Raw genomic sequence first — 12,013 nt, 5'->3', positions numbered from 1 at the left:
CTTTGAGCATAAGTTACAGCAATAGGTTAAAGGAGGAAAATATTATTGTGGTTGAACTATGTTAACAAATTCCACGTCATGTTTCTTGCTTTTCATTTACTCAACCAAGAAAACGCGGAAAATTTTTTCATGGTTTCGTAATTAAGTCAGGTTAAAGAATGAAATATTCGAAAATAAGATTTGTTATATTCTGTTTCAGATTTGATTTAAAATTTTGTCTTCTTTTTTCTTCGCGGAAACGTTCAAGAGCGCTCACGGGAGCAAAGTATTTCTTTTCGAGAAAAATAATTAATTGGAACTCTATTCCCCTAATAACCAACAATCTCATTTTTTTTTTCAAGAGAATCGCCAGTGGTCGCTTTGGCGCTCTAGGACGTTTCGTGTGCAAGGACCCTATATGGTCGGGCTAGTGCCTATGTGACATGTAGAACAGAACACCTTTTGTATATGTGAAGCGTCATGATGCGCGTCAGACAGTCGGCCTCTCTCAGCAGTTTGGTTTCTCCTCTTAGCAAGAATGTCGGCAGTGTAGGCCGCTGCGGCGCGCGCCTATGGAAGAGGACTTGAGCGTCACGTACATTCGTGAAGTTACCGTCGGCCACCCGTGACGCTAAAGGAACTAAAGGAAAGGAAAGGGAGGAAAGGATGACGCTAAGGGAAGGAAAGGAACGGATCACGACATAGGAAGGAGTGGATGTCTTCCTGCTCGTTCGCACACGAGTGGGCAGCCTCTTTGCCATGGCGACCAATGTATCCCGATGCCCAGTCCACTCGTACCTCGACTTGCTTGGTGGTGAGGAGTTCTGCGCAGAGGCTTCCAATGCGGTGACACAGCGTACCTGCACGGGGTGGTTTGCCTGTGCTAACGAGGGCCTCTCGACAATCCTGTCTGTAGAAGCTGGAGAGGGCTAGATGTATCACTTCCATCTCAAAGCGGCCGATGCTGGGCTCGTTTTCAGACTGGTTAGTTTGGGCGTGTCTAATTTGGTTGTGGACGTAGGCGAGAGTGGCCCCTTTTGTCTCTTTCCGCTTTGTCTGTGCGTGCTACGAGGGCGACTCTCTGTTCCTGATGGTCCTCGCGGTGGTGGCGGCGAGTTTTCATGAACGCCGGTGTGTTTTATAATTAACCGGGTTACTGTTGATGCTTTGTACTCTTTTCTGTGCGAAGTTTCTGCACAAGGTAAAAAAAAGATTTTTTTGTATGTGAGGTGCTTCGATTTTTAATCTACTACAGTCCGAGGAAAAAAGTATACAAATTTACGGCAAGAACCACTAACCCAGATAAACCCAAACATTTTGGTTGGCTTACTATGCTGCTTGCACATTTCATATTTGAGCAGCATTTTCTTCTCTACTTATCAGTCGATTTGCTTGTCTCGTGCGCCCTGCCTTTACCTAAAAAGGTCATTAGAAAACAGCTTCGTCTGCATGAAACATAGATCAGCAAAGGAGCGCAAAACGAGCCAGAACGAGGCTTTTTTTTAAGGGACAAAGAATGCTTTTTATTTGCGCACAGCAAAGTACTGGTAATGTGGTGAACTTGTGAGGGTATTAACCTTAGTTCCGTTCGTAGGGGAACAAGTTTCGTTTGTTTTGTTTCAAAGGATTTAACTTCCCAAAGCGACTCGGAAAAAGAGGAACGCTGTAAAGGGGGGCCCCGGAAAACCCAGAAGCTAGGTGTAGCTTAATTATTAGGCTCGCATAAGATCTACGGTATCAGAGGCCGCGGCATCCAAACAAATATTGAGAAAAAGTTAAAAATTGTTTTTTGAGGAAAGGAAATGACGCAGTAATTGTCTTATCTCGCGGACATCCGAACCGCGCCGTAAGGGGAGGGACAAAAGAGGGAGTGAAAGAAGGAAAAAAGAGGTGCCGTAGTAGAGGTCTCCGGAATAATTTCGACCACCTGGGGTCCCGGACTTTGTGGGGGCTCCTCCACTGAATCCGCTAACCACATATGTGGGCATTACAACATATCTGCTCCTCAGTAGGCAGACGTTCCCAGAGCAAGCCAAGGGCCTGGATAGCACTGAGGAACGACACTTCAGAAGGCTGCAAACGAGGTCGTTTCTAAGCCCTGCGATTCTAAAGCAAAGTTCTTCAGAGGTGACATGACCACCATTGCCGCGACCTTGGAATCTGAGCAGGCACCACGCCCCACTATCCTACGCCTACAGCTGAGCGAGCCCAAGGCAGAGATCCAGCCTTAGGTGAAGAATTATAGGTGTTCGCCATCTCGAGGTCCCTGATGAACGCCATGCTTGCGATGTTGTCTAGCTTTCACTCGCCAGCAGCAGGGAGTGCATTGCAGGTACTGGGCGTGCTAAATTCAGTCCTTGCAGCATTTCAGTAGCAGACACAATGACTCTCCCAGCAATACAATTTGAAATCAAAGTCAGAGGAGCATTAATTTTCCAGTGGAATGCCCGTAGACTCAATTCCCGCATTTGGGACATTCGCGAATACCTCTATAAACACAGATTTGCAATCCTTGTGATTTTTGAACCCAGTTTACAAAATCCCATCCGAATTTCTGGCTATGAAGCGTTTGCATCCTCCATGCGTGGGGGAAATAGTAAGGTCATCCTCTACATTCGAAGGGAAGTTACTTATGTGCACCATACGGTTCCCCTCACAACCATAACCAGTATGTCTGTTTAACGGTGAAATGGCGCACCCTGATGTTTACGCTTGTGGGCGCGTACTCATCTCCAACAACAAGGTTTGACGCTGACAGACTTAGGGACTTGTTGGCTGTAACACCGGGGCCTTCGGTCACCACTGGTGACTTTAATGCGCATCACGCCATGTGCGGAGGCATCTGGATGAATTCAAAGGGAACAAGTCTTGTCTGTTTCGCTTCTGACCACGACCTACAATGCCATAACGACGGTTCTCCAAAGTACATTCGCGGGCTGTCTTACAGAAGTTGTTTGGATATGGCGTTTGTGTCTCGGTGTCTTGCGAGGCGCGTCCGGTGGTTTGCCGACGCAGAAATGCATGGAAGCCACCACATTCCAACTTATATTATTGTTCCTTGTTTCGCTGGATGCAGATCTGCGAAACGTTAACAACGAATAAACTGGTCTATGTTTAAAACCTTTATGGAAGAAGCCTGCAGAGAAGACATTACAACATGCATTGAAGAGCGCATCAAGGAAGCTATGAAACGCCCGAGATGCTTCTTCACTCCAATGCCAAAGTTCACAGACTTCGATGTGGAGCAGCAGCGCCACCGATCCCTTCTATGAGGAGCAGAGAGAAGATACAGGCGCACAAAGTCGCTGCACGACTTAAGGAATGCAAGGCGCACGCAGAAGAAAATCCAGCGCGGAACTCAAATCTGAATCACTGGATCCTCCAAAGCCTCTCTCACGCATCTCGAGTGTTGTGCGTGGTTTGCGAATATTTCCTCAGCAGCTCCAACCATTCAAGTCTCTCGCACTTCACCAAGGATGTAGCGAAGCGGAGATTGGTGAAGATTTTTGCGCAAGAATAGCAGGTCCCAAGAACCAATCCACACCTCTGAATTGCTGCGAAGTGCCTAGATTTAGGGATTCGCGAAGGGATCTTTTCTCCATGGAAGAACTAGACGTCGCTATGGCCGGTTGCAGGCGGTCTTCATTGCCGGGGCCTGATGGAGTAACATACTCTGCACTTGCAAACCTTGGTCATAAGGCTCGACGTGTTCTTTTAGACCATTTCAACTCATCATGGTGTGCGGGTACAGTTCGGGACGCGTGGAAACCAAGTCGTCTGGTTAGAGGTCTTAAACCTGGAAAATCACCCCTTGACCTAGCATCGTACCGTCCAATCACATTGGCTAGTTGCGTGTGCAAACTCATGGAAAGTATGGTACTTACGCGAATTGAGTGGCATATGGAGCGCTATCAAATATACCAGATATAATGTCAGGATTTCGGCGGGGACGTTCGTCTATTGATAGCGTGATTGACCTGGTATCATCAGTTCAACATCAGAAGCATCTGAAGTGCTTGACCGCGGCGTTGTTTCTGGATCTTAAAGAGGCGTATGATAACGTCACTTATCAAGCTATTTTTACTCTCTGGATGCTGCAGAACTTGGTCGTCGCATGTTTTGCTGGGTACGCAGTTATCAATCCAATAGATCACTATTTATGCAGACTGAGGACGGACCAACATCTTCGCATTACACTTCGCGTGGGGTCCCACAGGGTGGAGTACTTTGCCCAACGCTTATAAATCTTGCACTTGCCGGCCTTGCTGATGTACTACCACCGTCGGCGAAAGTTTCAGTCTATGCAGACGATATTTGTATCTGAGCATCAGGAGTTTCGCGACCACAAATTCGAGCAAGGCTTGAAAAAGCGGCATGCATTCTTGCGGCCTACCTCCGCCTGCAAGGCCTGGGGATTTCTGCTGAAAAATGTTCCGTTGTTACCTTTACACGAAAGAGCATGTCCCATTACCCCGTGCGCATAAATGGGTCAAAGATACCCTACGAAAGAAGCCATCGCTTCCTTGGAGTAGCCCTCGGTCGTAATCTAACATGGAGCCCACATGTCTCGTACATGGAAAGGCGACTGACATTCATCGTTCACGTTCTTTCATTTCTCGGAGTAAGTCGTTGGGAGCATCAGTGTAGTCGATGCACCTGCTCTACACCGCGATATTAATGGGATTCCTTCGGTACAGTATCCCAGAAATAGCATACTTGAGAAAAACGAACATATCCCCGCAGGGGGGCGCCTGCAGCTTGCAGGCGTCGCGACGGTGAGTGGCGACACCGCGGGTTCCCGAGCATCCGCAGGGACATCCCCGCAAGGGGATGATGGTGAACAGTGCATCACCACGGACCCGAGCACCCACGCTTCGCCGTGCGTGGCATCGCCGTGTCCGGGGAAAAGGTGATCCTGGTGGTTGAGCCGATGCCGAGAGTTTGGACTTTAAGGCCCCTCGGCGGAAGCAACACACCACTTTGGCCCCAGCTTCACGTAGACGGCACCTCCGGCCTGACCCGACCGAGGGAAATCGGCAGTCGCCTTTTCCTATCCTCCCCTCTGTCTTTCACTTTCCTATCTCTTGTGTTATTGTGTTATTTACCGCGAAATTAAAGATGGTAATGATGTCTCTTGTCTTCAATCCGATATTAACAAGGTTCTTGACTGGTGTTTTACTTGGAACATGCAACTAAACATTAATAAGTGTAAACATGTACGCATTTCTCGTTTCTCTAATGCCCCTTCTTCTTATCACATTAACAACGTGTCTCTCGAAACCGTGTCATGTTATAAATATCTGGGTGTTTACGTTTCTTGTAACCTGTCTTGGAAAACTCACGTTGAATACATAATAAATAACGCTGATCGCATGCTTGGGTACCTTCGCAGAAATTTCTCACGTTCATCTACTTCAATAAAATTATTACTTTATAAAACATTGCTTCGGTCCAAGTTAGAATATGCTGCATCTGTCTGGAACCCTGGCATCGATTCACTCGTTTCAGATTTGGAAGCTGTACAGAACCGCGCATGCCGTTTCATTCTTTCTAATTATCACCGAACAAGCAGTGTAACCGCCATGAAATCAAGTTTGTCCCTACCACTTCTTTCCCACCGCAGATCAATAGCCTCATTGTGTCTCTTTCATAAAATTTACCACAACAGCTTTCTCAATCCTAAGTTACTGTCTAGACCATGTTACATATCAGCACGCGTTGATCACCGTCATAAAGTTGGAATCCCATCTTGTCACACCAAATGTTTTCATGACTCATTCATACCCCGAACTTGTGTCAGCTGGAATCACCTTCCCCACGACATCGCAGGTATTTCCGATAACAATGCATTTCGTAAAGTCCTTAATGTTTCTTTCTGAGTATGTGTCGTTTATTACTGTATAAAAATTGCCTTTTTACTGTCTACACACTGTTTTAATATATCCCCACTGCATTCTAATCTTATTGTCTTCCTGTGTTTTCACTTTTTATGTATTCCTGGTTTATTTTTGTTTTCCCTCCTTGTTGTTGCTGTTTAGGCTGAATTTTTATGTATTCCCACTCCTCTCTGTAATGCCTTCGGGCCCTGAGGGTACAATAAAAAAATAAATAAATAAATAAATAAATAAATAAATAAATAAATAAATAAATAAATAAATAAATAAATAAATAAACTCTCCTACTCACTTCTTAGTTTTTTTCACTTTTCATAGGCGGCGAGGGTTAACCTTGTGTGGCCAACCACCCTGAGTTGTGTCGTATTTGGTTATAGTTGAGGTGTACAGCTGGCGTGGGCAGGACTTGCGTTCAAGTTCCTGTCCCGTCCCCTTGTTGGACTCCATGGTGGGTGACTGGCACCATGACTGAAAAACTTCATTTTTTATGGCTCCCCCCTTTCAAAACCCGATCGCTCTCTCAAGAGAGGGCGGAACGAAGCAGCAGACTTTTTTTTCAAAAAAGAAACCGACATTGACATTCACCAAGTTCTATGTTATCCACAGCGAAAGTAATGAAAAACAAGCACGAATAATTTCTCCGTTCCTTGTGTCGAGATGCCTAACAGATACCCTGGGCCCTGGCTACAAGGTGTCTAAAATGGCCAGCGGAGACTTATTGTTAGAACTCCTTGACAACATCCAGAACTCGAAAATCGCAAACATTGCATCCATCGGAGAAATCCCAGTTTCCTTAACAGCGCACCGATCCCTAAACTCAGTCCGTGGTGTCATCTCTGAAAATGACTTCATACACCTAACCGAAAAAGAATTGCTGGAAGGCCTGTCTGACCAAAATGTCACAGATGTGTACAGAATCAAAATCCGGAAAGACAACAAAGAAATAGAGACAAAACACTTGGTTCTAACATTCAATACAAGTACATTACCAGAAACCATCGATGTAGGATACTTAAATGTAAATGTCAAGCACTATATTTCAAATCCACGAAGATGCTTCAACTGTCAAAGGTTTGGCCACGGCTCACAGAGCTGCCGCGGCCGCAAAACGTGCGCAAAATGTGCTTCCAAGAATCACGTTTCTGAGGAATGTGACGCAGCCCTGCGCTGCGCTAACTGCGAAGGAGAACATGCTGCATACTCCAGGGCCTGTCCGTCCTGAAAGAAGGAAAAAGAGATTATCACGATAAAAACCAAGGAAAACATTTCATTTAGAGAAGCAAGAAGGCGATTTGTCGTTACCAACCAGTTCTCCTTCACAGCAAAATCCAGCTTTGCTGATGTGGTGCGCAGGGGCGGTGCACCACACAGCACCCCGGTGCCTGCCGAGGCCACTTCCATCGAACCAATGGCAGGGCCACTCACGCCCCAGGCAGGGTCAGCGAAAGCTGCCCTGCCAGTGTCAAAGCAGGGAGCGCCGGTCCATGCGTCGGCATCCCGCAGGACTTCCCCCTACCGGGGGAGAACTGAAACCCACAAACCCGCGGCTTCCCCGCGGTCCTCCAGCGCCTCTCGTGAGGCGATGGATACAACTGCCACTCCGCCTGCTTTGCAGCGGCGGAACAGCTCTCTTGAACGAAAAAAAGACAGGCCCCTAATAACGGGCCCACTACCTAAGTAAATCCCCTTTCATTTCCTCTCAAAAACATAAACATGGCTTTTTTAATCCATTGGAATTCTAGAGGACTTATGCGGAATTACAGCGACATAACACATATTTTAGGGTCAATGTTACCCACAGCTTTATGTCTTCAGGAGACCAATCTTGGTCCACAACATGTATATATCCTGAAACATTACAAAACGTTTAGACGCGATCGAGAGCAGGCAAATCGGCTATCGGGAGGCGTCGCGATAGTCGTTCAAAGCGGCGTCCCTGCTCAAGAAATTAAACTCAAAACAAAACTTGAGGCGGTTGCAGTCAGTATCGTAAGCTACAAAACACTAACAATCTGTTCCGTATACATTCCTCCACATTTTACGTTAACACTCCATGATCTACAGCAACTGATCAGAGAACTTCCGGAGCCATATCTGTTACTTGGGGATTTTAATGCTCACTCCTCCCTGTGGGGAAGGGAACGCTGTGACGCTAGAGGTCAAATAATCGAAGATTTTATCCTGACGAATAATGTATGTCTTTTAAATACGAAAAAGGCCACATACTGTTCCCCAACGTCTGGGAAAATGAGCAGTTTAGACCTGTCTTTTTGTTCACCTTCTGTTTTTAGCGATTTTAAGTGGGACGTTTTGAGACAACCCGTTTGGGAGTGATCACCTACCAGTTTTTATAAGCCTATCATCCTCACCTGCAGTCATCCCAACCAAACCACGGCGATGGAAGCTACATTTAGCTGATTGGGCGTTGTTTAGAGAAAAGGCCAGATTAGAAGAGATTTACTAGAAACACTTAGCATAGATGAACTCAATGAAATTCTCACAAAGTGTATCATCGATGCTGCACGGCTAGCTATTCCCCTGTCCACAGGCGTGGTGCGCCAGAACCACAAGGTATGGTGGACGCGAGAATGTTGGGAAGCCAAAAAACAACAAAATAAGGCCTGGGGTGTATTTCGTAGGTATCATACTTACGAAAATCTAATAGTTTTCAAAAAGGCAAAAGCTAAAGCCTGATATATACGGCGGAACGCGGAAAAAATGTCTTGGCAAAATTATGTGTCTTCAATAAACAGCTCGGTAACATCAAAAAAACTGTGGGAGCAGGTCAGAAAAGTAAATGGCAGCTATTCCCCATTCACCCTTCCTCTGCTGACGGATCCTGGTATTCAGACAAGTATTGAAGAACAAGTAGACATTTTGGGGCAACATTTTTTAATAGTTTCTAGTTCTTCCCACTATACAAAGTCATTCTTAAAATACAAAAATACAACCGAAAAACAAAGGCTCCCTACGGTAGGCAGCACAAACGAGCCTTACAATAATTTGATTACACTTCAAGAAATACAGAGTACTGTCTATAGGTAAACAAACTGCATCAGGCCCCGGTGAAATTCATTATGAAATGCTGTCCCATCTATCTGAGCAATCTGTAGAAGTTCTGTTAAAACTTTTTAACAAAATATGGGTAGTAGGGAAAATACCAGCTGCTTGGAAAAAAGCCGTTATTGTTCCATTTCTAAAACCAGGAAAGCCACCAACCTCCCCTAACAGTTACAGGCCTATAACCCTTACAAGCTGTCTTGCCAAATCTTTTGAGAGTGTTATAGATATTAGATTATGTTTATTCTAGAATCCCGAGAGATTCTTGATGTCCACCAATGTGGTTTTAAAAAAAATGTTCCACAGTCGACCATTTAGTCCGCCTGGAAAACACAATCCGAGAGGCCTTTATACACAGGCAACACTGCCTTTCAGTTTTTTTCGATATGGAGAAAGCATATGACACGACCTGGAGGTTCGGGATTCTTCGCGACCTGGCAGAGCTTGGTATCCGCGGGAGGATGCTGAAATATTTGAGCGACTTTTTATCCAACCGTTCTTTCCAAGTTCGTCTCGGCGCAACCCTCTCAAATAATTTTACTCAGGAAAACGGCGTTCCTCAGGGATGCATTTTAAATACAACATTGTTCATAGTAAAAATGAATTCTTTAACCAGTATAATTCCGCAGTCCATTATGTACTCGGTCTACGTTGATGACCTTCAAATTGCATGCACATCTTCTAGCCTGGCAACTTGTGAGAGACAACTACAACTCACAATAAACAAATTAGCACTTTGGGCAGACAGAAATGGATTTAGGTTTTCTCCACAGAAAACTGTTGCGGTTCTTTTCTCGCTGCAGAGAGGACTGCAGATTGATCCCACCCTCCACTTGAACGACACCACACTTCCAGTAAAACAAGAACACAAATTTTTAGGCTTAACTTTTGACAAAAAGCTAACGTTTCTACCACATATAAACACCCTAAAAAAGAAAGCCACCCAATCCCTGAATACACTCAAAGTACTCTCACGGAAGCGTTGGGGATCCGATAGGAGGTGCCTATTGCACATCTATCGCTCTCTAGTACGCTGTTCGTTAGACTATGGATCCATAGTGTATGGGTCTGCGAGGCCATCATACCTTAAAAAGCTAGATCCAGTACAAAACCTCGGGTTGCGCCTTTCAACTGGTGCTTACAGAACATCACCCATAAATAGCCTTCACGTAGAAGCAAATGAACCGACCCTCACCAACAGGAGATCAATGCTTACCTGTGCATACGTACAGAAAATAAGGTCGCTACCGAAACATCTTTGTTACACCATAGTTACAAAATGCCCATTCAGAACACTGTTCACCAACAAGCCTCAAGCTGCAGAACCATTGCTCCTCCGCTTTGAAGAAATATGCCAAGAAATAAACATACTAGATGCACTTCCTGATGTTGGCCAGAGACCCGATAGGTTGCCACCTTGGTACTTGTTTCCTGGGGTATGCGATTTCGCACTTACACACATTTAAAAAAGACATACCCGACTGGAATATATACTGCAAGAGTTTCTTGGAGTAAGTGAAAAATACAAGAATTGCACAGATTTCTACACAGATGGATCTAAGACAGCACTCTATGTAGGGAGCGCATAGTGCGAGGAAAATGGGAAAAAGTAGTCAGGCTGCCTCAGCAGAATGCTACGCCATTGCTCTAGCTGTAGAACAAATATTGAATAAAAACATACAGAAGAGTGTTATCTACAGTGACTCCCTCAGCGTAATTACAGCAATAAACTCCAGAAATGCAACCGAACCCTTAATAGAAAACATAACACATAATGTAATACGAGCTGATTCACAAGGGCATACAATAAAGTTTTGCTGGGTTCCCAGTCACGTGGGCATCAGCGGAAATGAGAGGGCTGATGCAAGCGCCGCACTTGCCCTTAACGCAAAAATAAAACCAGTAAACATACCGCATAAGGACTGCATCAAGTTAGTCCAGAATAAATTGAGCGAAAAATGGCAGGCTTCTTGGGACAACGAGGTTAACAACAAGCTGCACTTTGTAAAACCTGTCCTGGGTGAATGGAAGACCTGTAGGCACCAGGAACGATTTATTGAAGTAATTTTATGTCGTCTCCACATTGGACATACACACATTACACATAATTTCCTACTAACGAAACAAGACAAACCTCGTTGTGAAAGATGTGGAGACGAACTAACAATAAACCATATTTTGTTCTCTTGTGCAAAACACGAAAAACTAAGAAATAAGCACTTTACGAAGTTTTATAATGAATACATTCCTTTACACCCAGCGCTGCTCTTAGGCGAAAATGCCATTGTTGACATATCTTCCGTTTTTAGCTTTTTAAAAGAAGCAGGTGTTCTTCAGAAACTGTAAATTTTGATCCACAGCTTTGCTTTATAATATGATGCATTTCAGCCATTTTCTCATTCCATGAGAAGAGGGCTGAGGTGGTTATTTGAATGGTTGGGAGCCTCAGGATCCTTGCCCAGCCAAGGATGGCTACTGAGGTTATCTGACCTTCTTGAAAGCGTTTATTTTTAGCCATTTATAAAATTTCTTCTTTCTCTTATTACTAACAGAACGAAAAAGCAATTTAAGTCCTCTACACAACCATGTTTCCTCCCACCTACAGAAAAGTGTTCATATACCTTGAGCCTGGCGCATGATAGCCTTAGCTGCTTATGTGCCATTAAACCCAACACAACACAACAACACAAAACGAACATACGGTGTCTGCAAGGCGTTCAGGCTCAAGCTCTGCGGACGTGCCTAGGACTCCCAAGATGCGCGTCTACAGCTGCAACAGTACTAATTGGCCAGGAGAATCCAGTGACTGCCTATGTCACAATCGAAGCCTTGAGAGCGCACATTCGTCACCTCTCGCGGATTCCCGCACACCATCTTGCCAATCTTTCTGCTGATCGGCCAAGTGCATCGTTTGCGAAAATTATGAATGTCCATCGCCACTTCCTACCAACCCAATTTACACCAGCCTCTAGACCGTCTTTTCCATTATGGAGTCTGCACCAACGTCGTGTGCTTCTTTCCATACCGGGCATCAAAAAGAAGGCTGATATATCGTCGACAGCACTAAAACAGACCACTCT

This window comes from Amblyomma americanum, chromosome 1 (genome assembly GCF_052857255.1).
Source record: "Amblyomma americanum isolate KBUSLIRL-KWMA chromosome 1, ASM5285725v1, whole genome shotgun sequence".
NCBI lineage: Eukaryota > Metazoa > Arthropoda > Arachnida > Ixodida > Ixodidae > Amblyomma > Amblyomma americanum.
The sequence above is the reverse complement of the archived record's forward strand: the minus strand, read 5'-3'. Positions refer to the sequence as shown.